General features: G+C 43.3%; 1 pseudogene; it reads right to left on the bottom strand.

Moving 5' to 3' along the window:
- Window positions 1–7307: 7307 nt before the first annotated feature.
- LOC111523442 lies at window positions 7308–9057 on the bottom strand (annotated as a pseudogene).
- Between the last annotated feature and the right edge of the window lie 3631 nt (window positions 9058–12688).

The raw sequence follows: 12688 nt of genomic DNA, 5'->3' as shown, positions 1-12688 counted from the left end.
CAGTGTCCCCAAAATGGGTGTAATTATGCCTTGTCTGGCACAATCCTGGAACCAATGAAAGCTGGAGAGAAATGCCATCTGTACCCAGGAAAGAAATCCTGTGTGCCTTACTCACCTGCTGCACCTTGGCACAAGCTCTTAACCCTTGAGCTGAGTTCTCTGAGGGTCTCAGGACACCTTAAGCTTCATTCTCTCTTGGGTTCTTCATGGATTTCCTCTACCAGTCTGTAAATATCGAGAATTGTAGACTGAGGGACCTGCTTCAGGGTTGAGGCACACCTAACAAGACTCCTGGCCTGTAGGATTTTCCACAGTCCTGTGATTCTTGAGCTTCTTCTTCGTCTTTTTTTTTTTTTCTTTTTTCAGACAGAGTCTCGCCCTGTCTCCCAGGCTGGAGTGCAATGGCACAATCTTGGCTCACTGCAACCTCTGCCTCCCGGGTTCAAACGATTCTTCTGCCTCAGCCTCCTGAGTAGCTGGGACTACAGGCACCTGCCACCACACCCAGCTAATTTTTGTATTTTTAGTAGAGACAGAATTTCACCATGTTGGCCAGGCTGGTCTCGAACTCCTGACCTTGTGATCTGACTGCCTTGGCCTACAGGTGTGAGCCACTATACCTGGCCTTCTTCTTCTTCTTTTTTTTTTTTTTTAATTAGACAGAGTTTCGCTCTTGAACTCCTGGATTCAAACAATCCCTCCTCCTTGGTCTCCCAAAGTGCTGGGATTACAGGCATGAGCCACCATGGCTGGCTCGTTCTTGCTCTTCTTTGTGTAATTCATGTACTCTCCCTAGGTAGCTTGTTCATTTCCCACATTAATCAGCTACCAGCTCTGCGGTATGACTTTCAACTCCACATTCTCATGGTCCCCCTCCCTCATCCTGATCCAGACTAAAATGATCAATTGCCTATTGGACATCCCAATCCAGATGACTCTCCAGCTCTTCAAACTCATCCTGTCTAAAACTGAGCCCTTCTTCCCTACCCTCAAAGCTGCTGTGCCTCCTGCATTGCCAATTTCCAAGTCCATCCCCTCAGCCCTTCAAGCCAGAAGCCAGTCAGTCTAGAGCCCTCTGTCTCCCTCATGCTCCCACAACCACCTGGTCACCACAGCCTGGTGCTCCCCCCATCAGAAATGCCCCTCTGCTCTGTGTCCTCCCTCCATCCCTGCTGGCCTGTGTTGCCTCAGGCTCCAGTCCTACCTGGCCTGGAGGGGGGCACAGTTTCCTGACTGGCCTCTCTGACTCTGCTCCGTCATCAACACAGAGGTTCCCAAAGCATGAGGACCACCAGAGTGCAGCGGCAGCGTGACATGGGAATGTGCTCACAATGCAGGTTCTCAGGCACCACCTAGCCCTATTGAAACAGAAACTCGGGAAGTGGGCCTCAGCCACCTGTGTCTCTCAAACTTTCACCACCCGGTGCCCAGGATACCCCCGCTTCAATAGAAGAAGTATGCATTGCATCCCTGCTAAGTGCATAGGGACTTCCAGGTGGTTTTGGGTGGCCTGGTGCAATGGCTTGGTGCAGGTCTGGCTTCCTCATTAACTGAAAATTGAGGCAGGAGAAGGTGTGAATGAGGAGTGTCCTCTGCTGAGACAGCCCAGAGGAAAGATTTAAAAAAGCTTTCCATGAGGACCTGCAGTTGTTCCCTGTTGACAAGAAACACTGTTGTCTTTGTGAGATTCACTCACTCATCGTTTGATCACTGGCCTACGTGTTTAGTGCCTAAGTCTAAATTCCAGGCCCTGTGGGAAGGTTCCTGAGCCTTTCAAGTTCCTAGAAAAACCCTCACTAGGGATTCTAGAGGGAAGAAGGCTCCCTTTCCGGAGCTGTGCTGCATACAAGGTGGCAGTGGATGAGGTGTGAGCTGTTCCAGCATGGACAGAGTGCTCGCAGTCCCAACTGGCTGAGGCAGGTAGCTCAACGCTAAGTGACAGGGTCATAAGCTCCCACTCTGATTCTCTCTTCTTGTGTGGGAATGAGGCCAGGGCAGGAACAGGGTGCCAATCTCCCTTGACCTGATCATGGGTCTAGAGGGGACATCCTTTTCCTTCTCAGAGTAAGAGTTGCTTCACAGAGTGAGCTTTCTTCTAATCACTCAGCACCATGGTCAGGGTGCAGGCGGGGACACCTTGCCCTTATGGATATTCATCTCTTAGTTGGCACAGTCTGCCGATAAACAATGAAAAGCCTATAACAAAGGCACTGGTTGTGATCTAGGCTCCAAACAGCCCAGAGACCAGAAAGCAGGGACTAACTGAATAAACTGAAGCTCTGAGGAAATGGTTAGGGAGAGATCAGAAGGTGGGGGAGGTTACGCCAGGTAGTCGATTTTTTTATATTTAACATGTTTTTCTGGTTTCAAAAATTCAATGCAAAATTTCAAAAAATATAAAAATGTGTATTTTAGAAAGCAAATGCCCCCTATAATCCCACTTAGACCTAAGCCAGAGAAGACCACCGTTAACAGCAATAGGATACCTATTTAAAAAATATTTTTTCCAGATTTTTTCTAACATTTTAATATTATTTTACAAAAATGGGATTATGTCATTGCATATGTTTTTACAACTGTTCTGAAACTTGTCATGTTCTCTTAGTAATACTCTCAGATGTCTTTCAAAATCAGTTCATGTAATTTTTTAAACTCTAACATCGTTTTACATAGTAGGATATACCATAAATTATTTGACCAATATTCTACTGATGGGCTCTTGGGTCATTTCCAGTGTTTTTACTCATGCCAACATTGCTAACATTAATAAAAGTTTGTATATGTGCCTTTGTGCACATGTGGGAGTATTTTCATATGGTAAATTTGTTAAAGTGGAATTCTTTGATTAAGTAAGCACATGTGAACTATTGATGGAACCTGCCAAGTTGTCTTAAAAAAATTTGTACTAGTTTATACTCCTGCCGGGAGAGTATGAGGCCACCTCCCTCTTCATGTTGTTAGACAATTAGCATTAATATGGTTTTTTTTTTTTTCAGTACATTACATTTGTTTATTACATTTAGAAACATGTCAGTTTTCATATGACTGGCCAACTTAGAACTATTTGTTTTCTTCCCTAATTACAAAAGTAATATATGCAATGGTTAAAAAAAAAGAGGAAAATATTAGAACTAGGTGTTCTAATCTTGAGTTGTTTCCTTGAGTGGGCAATTGTCCAAATGAGCCACTCTGCTCATCTGGCTCTCCTTGTGTCCAGATGAACCATGTGGATCATTGGCAATTACTCATCTTTTAAATGTTTCCTGATCAGGAAGGAGAAACTTAGTATCTTCTTGTTTTAAAATTATTATTATTATTATTGAGACAGGGTCTTGCTGTGTTGCCCAGGCTGGGGTGCAGTGGTGCAATCACATCTTACTGGAGCCTTGACATCCTGGGCTTAGGTGATTCTCCTGCCTCAGCCTCCATAGTAGCTGGGATTACAGGCGTGTACCACCCTGCCCAACTATTTTATTTTTACTTTTATTTTTTGTAGAGACAGGGTTTCACCATGTTGCCCAGGTTGGTCTCGAACTCCTGGCCTCAAACGATCCAATGGCCTCAGCCTCCCAGAGTGTTGGAATTACAGCATGAGCCACCGCACCCAGCCTAAAATGAAAATGTAAAATTATATGGTGACTAATGAGAATGAACACGCTTGGCTTATATTAACTTTTCTTTTCTCTTCTTCTTTTTTTTTTTTTTTTTGTTTTTTGAGGCAGAGTCTCCCTCTGTCACCCAGGCTGGAGTGCAGTGGTGTGATCTTGGCTCACTGCAACCTCTCTGCCTCCTGGGTTCAAGCGATTCTCATGCCTCAGCCTCCCTAATAGCTGGGATTACAGGTGTGCATCACCGCGCCTGGCTAATTTTTGTGTTTTTTAGTAGAGACAGAGTTTCACTCTATTGGCCAGGCTGGTCTGGAACTCCTGATCTCAGGTGATCCACCTGTCTCAGACCCCCTGAAGTGCTAGAATTATAGGCATAAGCCACTGTGCCCAGCCTAACTTTTTTTTTTTTTTAATTTGTCTTTCTCTGAAAATGGCTGGTTGCTGTTTATTTATTTATTTTTTCCTATTGGATTGTTCACTTTTATCTTCTTGAGTTATGACAGATCTTTGTATATCAGTGATATTATTAGCCTTTTGCCTAACACAAGTGTTAAAAATATTTTCCCCCCAGTTTAAACATTTGCCTTTCGATTTTGTCTGGTAGTATTTACCTTACTAAAGTTTAATCAAATGTCTTTCCTGTTTAGTGTCTGTTTTATAGCATCCTTAGCAAGGCTGAGCACTTCTTTTTATACATTTTAACTTTTAAAAAATTGTAATTGTGGAAAACACATATAATATAAAATTTACAACACTAACCATTTAAAAATGTGTGGTTTTGTACTTTTTTTTTTTTTTTTTTTTTTTTTTGAGATGGTGTTTCACTCCCACTGTCCAGGTTGGAGTGCAATGGCATGATCTTGGCTCACTGCAACATTTGCCTCCCAGGTTCAAGTGATTCTTCTGCCTCAGCCTCCTGAGTAGCTGGGATTACAGGCACCCGCCACCACGCCCAGCTAATTTTTGTATTTTAGTAGAGACAGGGTTTCACCGTGTTGGCCAGGCTGGTCTCAAATTCCTGACCCCAGGTGATCCATCTGCCTCTATCTCCCAAAGTGCTGGGATTACAGGTGTGAACCACTGTGCCCGGTGGTCCTGTACTATTAAGCATATTCACATTGTTATACAACCAGTCTCCAGAACTTTTTTATCTTGCAAAACTGAAACTGTATCCATTAAACAACTCCTCACTTTGCCCTCCCCCAGCCCCTGGCAACCGCTCTTCTGTTTTCTGTCTCTGAATCTGACAACTCTGAGTACCTTATAAGAGTGGAGTCACACAGTGTTTGCCCTCAAGGTTCATCCATGCTATAGTAGGAGTCAAAATTTCCTTGTTTTGTATTTATGTAATTTTATTTTTCAGAGACAAGGTCTTACTTTTGTCACCCAGCCTGGTGTGTAGTGGTGTGATCATAGCTCACTGCACCCTCAAACTCCTTGGTTTGAGCAATGCTCCTGCCTCAACCTCCCAAACAGCTAGGACTATAGGCATGTTCCACCATACCCAGCTAATTTTTAAAAAATTTTAATTTTTGTAGAGGCGGTGGGAGGGGGGTCTCAATATGTTGTCTAGGCTGGTCTTGAACTCCTGGCTTCAAGCGATCCTCCCACCTGTGTCTCCCAAAGTGCAGGGATTACAGGCATGAGCCAATGTGTGGCCTCCTTCCTTTTTAAAGCTGAATAATATTTCATTGTATCTATATAACACATTCTGTTTATTCATTCATTTATTGAGTGACACTCGAAGTCCTTTCACTTCTTGGGTGTTGTGAATAACGCCACTATGAACATGGAGGTACAAATAGCTCTTTGAGACCCTGCTTTTACTTCTTTTGGGTATACACCCAGATACAGAATTGCTAGACCATCTGGTAATTTTCTTTTTACTTTTTTGATGAAGTGCCAAATGGTTTTCTATAGGGACCACATAATTTTCCATTTCCACCAACAGTGGTGCACAGTGATTCCGATTTCTCCACATCCTTGCCAACACTTTGTTATTTTCAGGGTTGTTTTTTATTTTTTTAAAGTAGCCATCCTAATGGGTGGCTACTTTAAAAACATTGTATGTGAGCATGTTTTAATTAAACATACTTTTTTTTTTTTTTTTTTTTTTGAGATAGAGTCTCGCTCTGTTGCCAGGCTGGAGTGCACTGGTGTGATCTCAGCTCACTGCAGCCTCCACCTCCCAGGTTCAAGCGATTCTCCTGCCTCAGCCTCCTCAGTAGCTGGGACTGCAGGCGCCCACCACCCTGCTAATTCTTGTGTTTTTAGTAGAGATAGGGTTTCACCATATTGTCCAGGATGATCTCAATCTGTTGACCTCATGATCCACCTGCCTCGGCCTCCCAAAGTGCTGGGATTACGGGCATGAGCCACTGCGCCCGGCCCACACTGTTTTTTTTAGAGTAGTTTTAGGTTCACAGAAACATTGAACAGAAAGGATACAGAGTTTCCATTACGCCCAACACCAACACACTCTCGGCTTCCTCCACTATCAACGTCCTACACCAAAACGGTTCATTTGTTACAACCAGTGAACCTACACGGACACATCATTATCACTCAAAGTTCATAGTTTGTGTGAGGGTTTGCTCGCGGTGTTGTACATTCAATGGGTTTTGACAAATGTATAATGCCATGTATCCACCCTTATACTGTAGTGTCATACAGAGCAATTTCACTGACCATTATTCATCCTTTCCTCCCCACAACCACTGGCAACCATTGATCTTTTTACTGTCTCCATCGTTTTGCCTTTTCCAGAATGCCATATAATTGAAATCATACAGTATGTGGCCTTTTTAAGGTTGACTTCTTTTACTTAGCCATAGGGATTTAAGTTATCTCCATGTCTTTTTATGGTTTGATATTTTATTTCTTTTTAGTGCTGAATGATGTTTCATTGTTTGGATGTACTACAGTTTACATATCCACTCACCTACTCAAGGACATCTTAGTTGCCTCCAAGTTTTGGCAGTTATGAATAAAGTTGCTCTAAACATCCTTTTGGGCTGGGTGCAGTGGCTCACACCTGTAATCCCAGCACTTTGGGAGGCTGAGGCAAGCAGATCACCTGAGATCAGGAGTTTGAGACCACCCTGGCCAACATGGCGAAACCCCATCTCTACTAAAAATACAACATTAGCTAGGTGTGGTGACACATGCCTGTAGTCCTAGCTACTCAGGGGGCTGAGGCAGAAGAATTGCTTGAATCTGGGAGGCAGAAGTTGCCATGAGCCCAGATCGCACCAATGCACTCCAGCCTGGGTGACAAAGACAGACTCTGTCTCAAAAAAAAAAAAAAGAAAAAAAGTCCTTTTGCAAGTTTCTGTGTTAGCATAAGTTCTCAACTCATTTGGGTAAATACCAAGGAGTGCAATTGCAAGATCTTCTGGTAAGAATATGTTTAGTTTTGTAAGAAACTTCCAAATTGCCTTTCAAAGTAGCTGTACCATTTGGCATTCCCACCAGCAATGAGTGAGAGTTCCTGTTGCCCCACATCCTCATGGTTTTGATTTGCATTTGAGCCTTTCAATATAACAACATTTTTTCCCCACTTGACAGTCATTGATTTTTAATTTCTTCAAAGGAAGAAAATAGCAAATATTTATTCAGAAACTTTTAAAAATAAACGTTTGTCATTTTACTTTTGCCAAAATAAAAATTATTTTCATATGATCTAAAAAGAATACTCATTCAAAAAACTTCAGGAATAAGACAAACAAAGTAGAAAAAAATTCCCACCATCGCGATAGCCACTTTGAACTTAAATCTTTCCAGACATTTTCAAGATATATACACATTTAGAAAAATGGTATCAGGGCCAGTGGCTCATGCCTGTAATCCCAGCACTTTGGGAGACTGAAGTGGGAGGATTGCTTGAAGCCAGGAGTTCAAGACCAGCCTGGGCAAAATAGTGAGACCCTGTCTCTAAAAAAAAAAAAAAAAAAAAATTAAAAATTAGTTGGGTGTAGTGGTGTGGATCTGCAGTCCCAGTTACCTGGGAGGCTGAGGTAGGAGGAGCCTTTGAGCCCAGGAGTTCAAGCCTGCAGTGAGATATGATTGTGCCACTGCACTCCAGCCTGGGCCTCCCAAATTGCTGGGATTACAGGTATGAGCCACTGTGCCCGGCCTCTTATCTGCTTTTTTATTTCAACTGTTCTAGTGTTAAGCTGTACTGGTGATAGCCTTCTCTCATTGACCACTCCAAGCCATCTCTTTTAGGGACCCCTGACCACACAAATACTTGTTTAAAGTTCCTCCATTTACTTCTCATATCAATAAAGAAAAACAAAGACCTCTAGTTGATAATGTTAAATTCAATCTTTAGCTTTCTCTTCAATCCATGACTGACTAAAAGTTTTGTTTCTGAGGATGATTTTCATCTGGATAAAAAACAAACTTCTTGGTCATTAGAGAAATGCAAGTCAAAACCACAATGAGATACCATCTCACACCTGGTAGAATGGTGATCATTAAAAAGTCAGGAAACAACAGATGCTGGCGAGGATGTGAAGAAATAGGAAAACTTACACTGTTGGTGGGAATGTAAATTAGTTCAACCATTGTGGAAGACAATGTGGTGATTCCTCAAGGATCTAAAACCAGAAATACCATTTGACCCAGCAATCCCATTACTGGGTATATACCCAAAGGATTATAAATCATTCTACTATAAAGACACATGCACACGTATGTTTCTTGTGGCACTATTCACAATAGCAAAGACATGGAACCAACCCAAATGCCCATCAATGATCGACTGGGTAAAGAAAATATCCACATATCCACTGTGGAATATTATGCAGCCATAAAAAAAAAATGAGTTCATGTCCTTTGCAGGGACATGGATGAAGCTGGAAACCATCATCCTCAGCAAACTAACAGAGGAACAGAAAACCAAACACTGCATGTTCTCACTCATAAGTGGGAGTTGAACAATAAGAACACATGGACACAGGAAGGGGAACATTACACACCAAGGCCTGTTGGGAGGTGGGGGACAAGGGGAGGGAGAGCATTAGGACAAATACCTAATGCATGTGGGGCTTTAAACCTAGATGACGAGTTGATAGATACAGCAAACCACTATGGCATGTGTATACCTATGTGACAAACCTGTACCATCTGCACATGTTATCCTAGAACTTATAAGGTAAAAACAAACAAAAAACTTCCCAATAGCTATGGTTGTCCCTAAAATGAATCCCAAGGTAAACAAGAAGGCAGTGAATGCGGTGAATCCAGGCGGAACAACTGAAAGAGGATCTCTCCAGGCTGCACTTGTATCAGTGTTTAGTGTGTTCCCTCCAAAGAAGAGCTGATTACAAAGCTGTGTGTATACAGTCAAAATGAAAATGAAAGCAGCACGGATACAAGCCAGAGGTGCTAAAAGGAGGAACAGAGTGAATGAAGCATGATTTTGGTAAACGTAATAGTTGTGAATGTGTGATGAAATTCACACTTCCTCCAGTTGTATGTAAGGGCTGATATCACAATACAGAGTCAATCAGGGCCACTGCAGAACATATTGCTGTAACCCCAAGGGCTGTGATGGGACCCTCTCTTTAATTCTTGGAGATTTTCAAACTTGATAACCGAGCCCAATGTATGCATTTTGGCAAGGAAGAATGTCTTCCTACTTTTAAAGAATTAGAGATTTCTCTTTTCTGTGCACACATTTCCATGTGCCACAAGTCCCAGTGTGTTCTTTAACTGTCATGACTTCAAGTTGTGACACGTTAACATGGATTATGCCATTTTCACCATCAAGCACTCAAAGCTGTTTATCTTAACTAGGAGAATCAAGTATCTTGGTTTGAAACCCAACCTCGGTCTGGTCCCTGGTGCCCACTCCTCAGCCATGGCATACTTGGGGGCTAGAAGAGGCCAGGGCTCACCAGAACAGATTTTCTCCTCTTTGGCTGACTCCATCATGAGCACCTCAGTCCAGAGTAAGCAGAAAGCAAAACTTGTTCTCCAGAGGCCGGAGTGCAGGACCCACGTGTCTCCTGCCAGCATGCTTGCTGCGACTCAGCAATAAAGTATTGTACAATTAAGGTATGTACATTTTTTTTTAGATATAGTGCTATTGCACAGCTAATAGACTACAGTGTAGTATAAACATAACTTTTATATGCACTAGGAAATCAAAACAAAAAAATGGGTGCAACTTGCTTTACTGTGGTGGTCTGGACCCAAATATTCAGTATCTCTGAATGTTTAGCTTGTCTGAACACCGCTCTCCACTTTCCACGTGTTCTGAGCCTTGGGTGGCTTGGGAGGTGCCCCAAGATCAGGGCTCCAGTATTCCCACTTCTCTTATTATCAGGCAGTCTCTCATTCCCACTCCCATACTTCCTGGCAAGCACTTGGGCATGTGTTTCCCAGCCTCCCTATCTTGGGAGACAGGAGAAGCTGGGGATGGTGGTGATGGGGAAAAGGGGGGCTGGAAGCCTCCCCACAGGATGGTTCTTTTAAAAGTCAAGCTCTACTGAACACTCAGGTCTGCCTACCCAGAAGGGTAGCTTTTATTTTTTTATTTTGGAGACAGAGTCTTTCTCTGTCACCCAGGTTGCAGGACAGTGGCCCAATCACAGCTCACTGTAGCCTTGACCTCCTTGGCTCAACCGATCCTCCCACCTCAGCCTCCCAAGTAGTTGGGACTATAGGTGCAAACCACCATGCCTGGCTACTTTCTGTATTTTTTGTAGAGACTGGGTCTCACCATGCTGCCCAGACAGGTCTCAAACTCCTGGGCTCAAGTGATCCTCCTGCTACAACCTCCTAAAGTGCTAGGATTACAGGTGTGAGCCACCATGCCTGGCCAAGGGTGTCTTTTAAATGAAAGTAGGGGCTGGGCACAGGAGCAACTACTGGACTTAGGCCTCATTTCTATTATTGTTATTATATTATCCATAGTTGTCATGTATTGAGTCGTGTCTGCATCTGCAAATTGTACTGAGCTTAGCCATGTGTATGCATTCTTATTTAACCCTGTTTTTTTTTTTTTTTCTTTTCTGAGACAGTCTCACTCTGTCGCCTGGGATGGAGTGTAGTGGCGCAATCTCGACTCACTGCAATCTCTGCCTCCCAGGCTCAAGCGATTCTCCTGTCTCATCCTCTGGGGTAGCTGGGATTACAGGTGCCAGCCGCCGTGCCCAGCTAATTTATGTTTGTTTTCAGTAGAGACAAAGTTTCACCATATTGGCCAGGCTGGTCTGGAACTCCTGACCTCAAGTGATCTGCTCACCTCGACTTCCCAAAGTGCTGGGATTACAGGTGTGAGCCACCGTGCCTGGCCTAATCCTGGTATTATTTACATTTTAAAACGTTGAAGACTGTGAGACCAGGGAGGTCAATTTACTTTTTGAAGTCACACAACCAGTAAGTGACGAAGCCAGAAATCTCCCCAGTCAGTCTCGCCCCTGCACCTGCCCTCATAAGCTTGGCATTATGCCTCCCCTAGCACTGAGGGAGAAAGCTCTACTTGCAACCTGGTGTTAGCTGAGAACTATTACAATCATCACTTGCAGTGCTCTGAAGGTGAAGTTCTCACGTAACAACGTCACACAAATAACTAAGAATCAGTTTTAGTTTCAAAATGTTACTGCAAATGTGGGTCCTCCTTTCCATACATTTGGTTTAAGAAGGATTTTTGGGTAACCAAAAATAACCTTTAACAAGTCCAGTGAAGAAGCTGTGAAAAACCAAGATAGGAAGAGGCCACTCAGGACTTCATCAAAGTTACAGTTTATCCTACATTTTTCATCGTATTTATTTATTTAGTTTTTTTGAGACGGAGTCTCCCTCTGTTGCCAGACTGGAGTGCAGTGGTGCGATCTTGGCTCACTGCAACCTCTGCCTCCTGGGTTCAAACAATTCTCTTGCCTCAGCCTCCTGAGCAGCTGAGATTACAGGCATGTGCCACCACACCGGGCTAATTTTTGTATTTTTAGTAGAGATGGGGTTTCACCACGTTGGCCAGGCTGGTCTCGATCTCCTGACCTCGTGATCCGCCCGCCTCAGCCTCCCAAAGTGTTGGGATAACAGGCGTGAGCCACCGGGCCCAGCCTTTCACTGTCTTAAAAATACTTTATTTCAATACATTGTGGTAAGAATTGAATCTGGCTGATAGATCTCTGGCAACAAAGGCGGACTCTGGAAGCTTTCTGAGTTATTCTGGAAAGTGGGTTTGTGTGTGGCCCAATGCTGAGTAACACCTAGGAAGTTCACTTCCTCCAGCTCTTACAAAACCGGGTCAACTGCCCCAAGTTTTATAAATATGAGGCGAATCTCCGACTAGAACCCAGTTAGGTCCTTCGCTGCCCAGGCAATTTTAAAACTTGACCCTAATCTAAAGCACCCACATAGAACTTTCTGCCTCTAGAGCTGTCAATGCTTCTGAATCATGAGCTCCAATCCTCAGGTGTATTGATTGCTTTATTTATTTATTGTGTTCATTTTTATTTTATCACTCTATGGACTTGGCTTTGTTTGGCTAGACACAGAGTCCAGTTTATCTTGCCTTCAATAAGGACATCCTGTATCTCCTCTAACTCAAATGAAAAGTCTATTTGTTTATTGGCCATTCTACCCAAATTCCATGCCAGCTTTTTAACAAATTGTATAAATTGGGATTCTCAGATTAGCATTTGACATAAGGAACAGATGAGCTTTAAATAATAATTCCACGATAGGCTGCTACTGCTGTAATTTTTACCTTGTGGTAGTAAGAATAATATCAAATCATTTGCAACTTTTATTGATCTGTCCTCAGCTATGGGCCATGGACGAATTGACTGGGCACTGCTCTTCTGCTTCATGGGTCAGAGCTGTGGGAACAACTTTCCTGAGGGCTGATCCAGGCTGAGCTCTGACACCATGTACTTTTCCACTCATGAAAACAAAAACAAAACAAAACAAAAAAACCCCGATGCCGTCTTTGGATAAGCTGGTTGCACAGCCTCCCTTGCTATTAGGGGGGAAAAAAAAAAAGGAGGCTGGGCATATAGGTTCATGCCTATAATACCAGCACTCTGGGGAGGCCAAGGCAGGAGGATTGCTTGAGGCCAGGA

Source organism: Piliocolobus tephrosceles, chromosome 15, assembly GCF_002776525.5.
Source record: "Piliocolobus tephrosceles isolate RC106 chromosome 15, ASM277652v3, whole genome shotgun sequence".
In the NCBI taxonomy this organism is placed as follows: Eukaryota; Metazoa; Chordata; class Mammalia; order Primates; family Cercopithecidae; genus Piliocolobus; species Piliocolobus tephrosceles.
The sequence above is the reverse complement of the archived record's forward strand: the minus strand, read 5'-3'. Positions and strand labels throughout refer to the sequence as shown.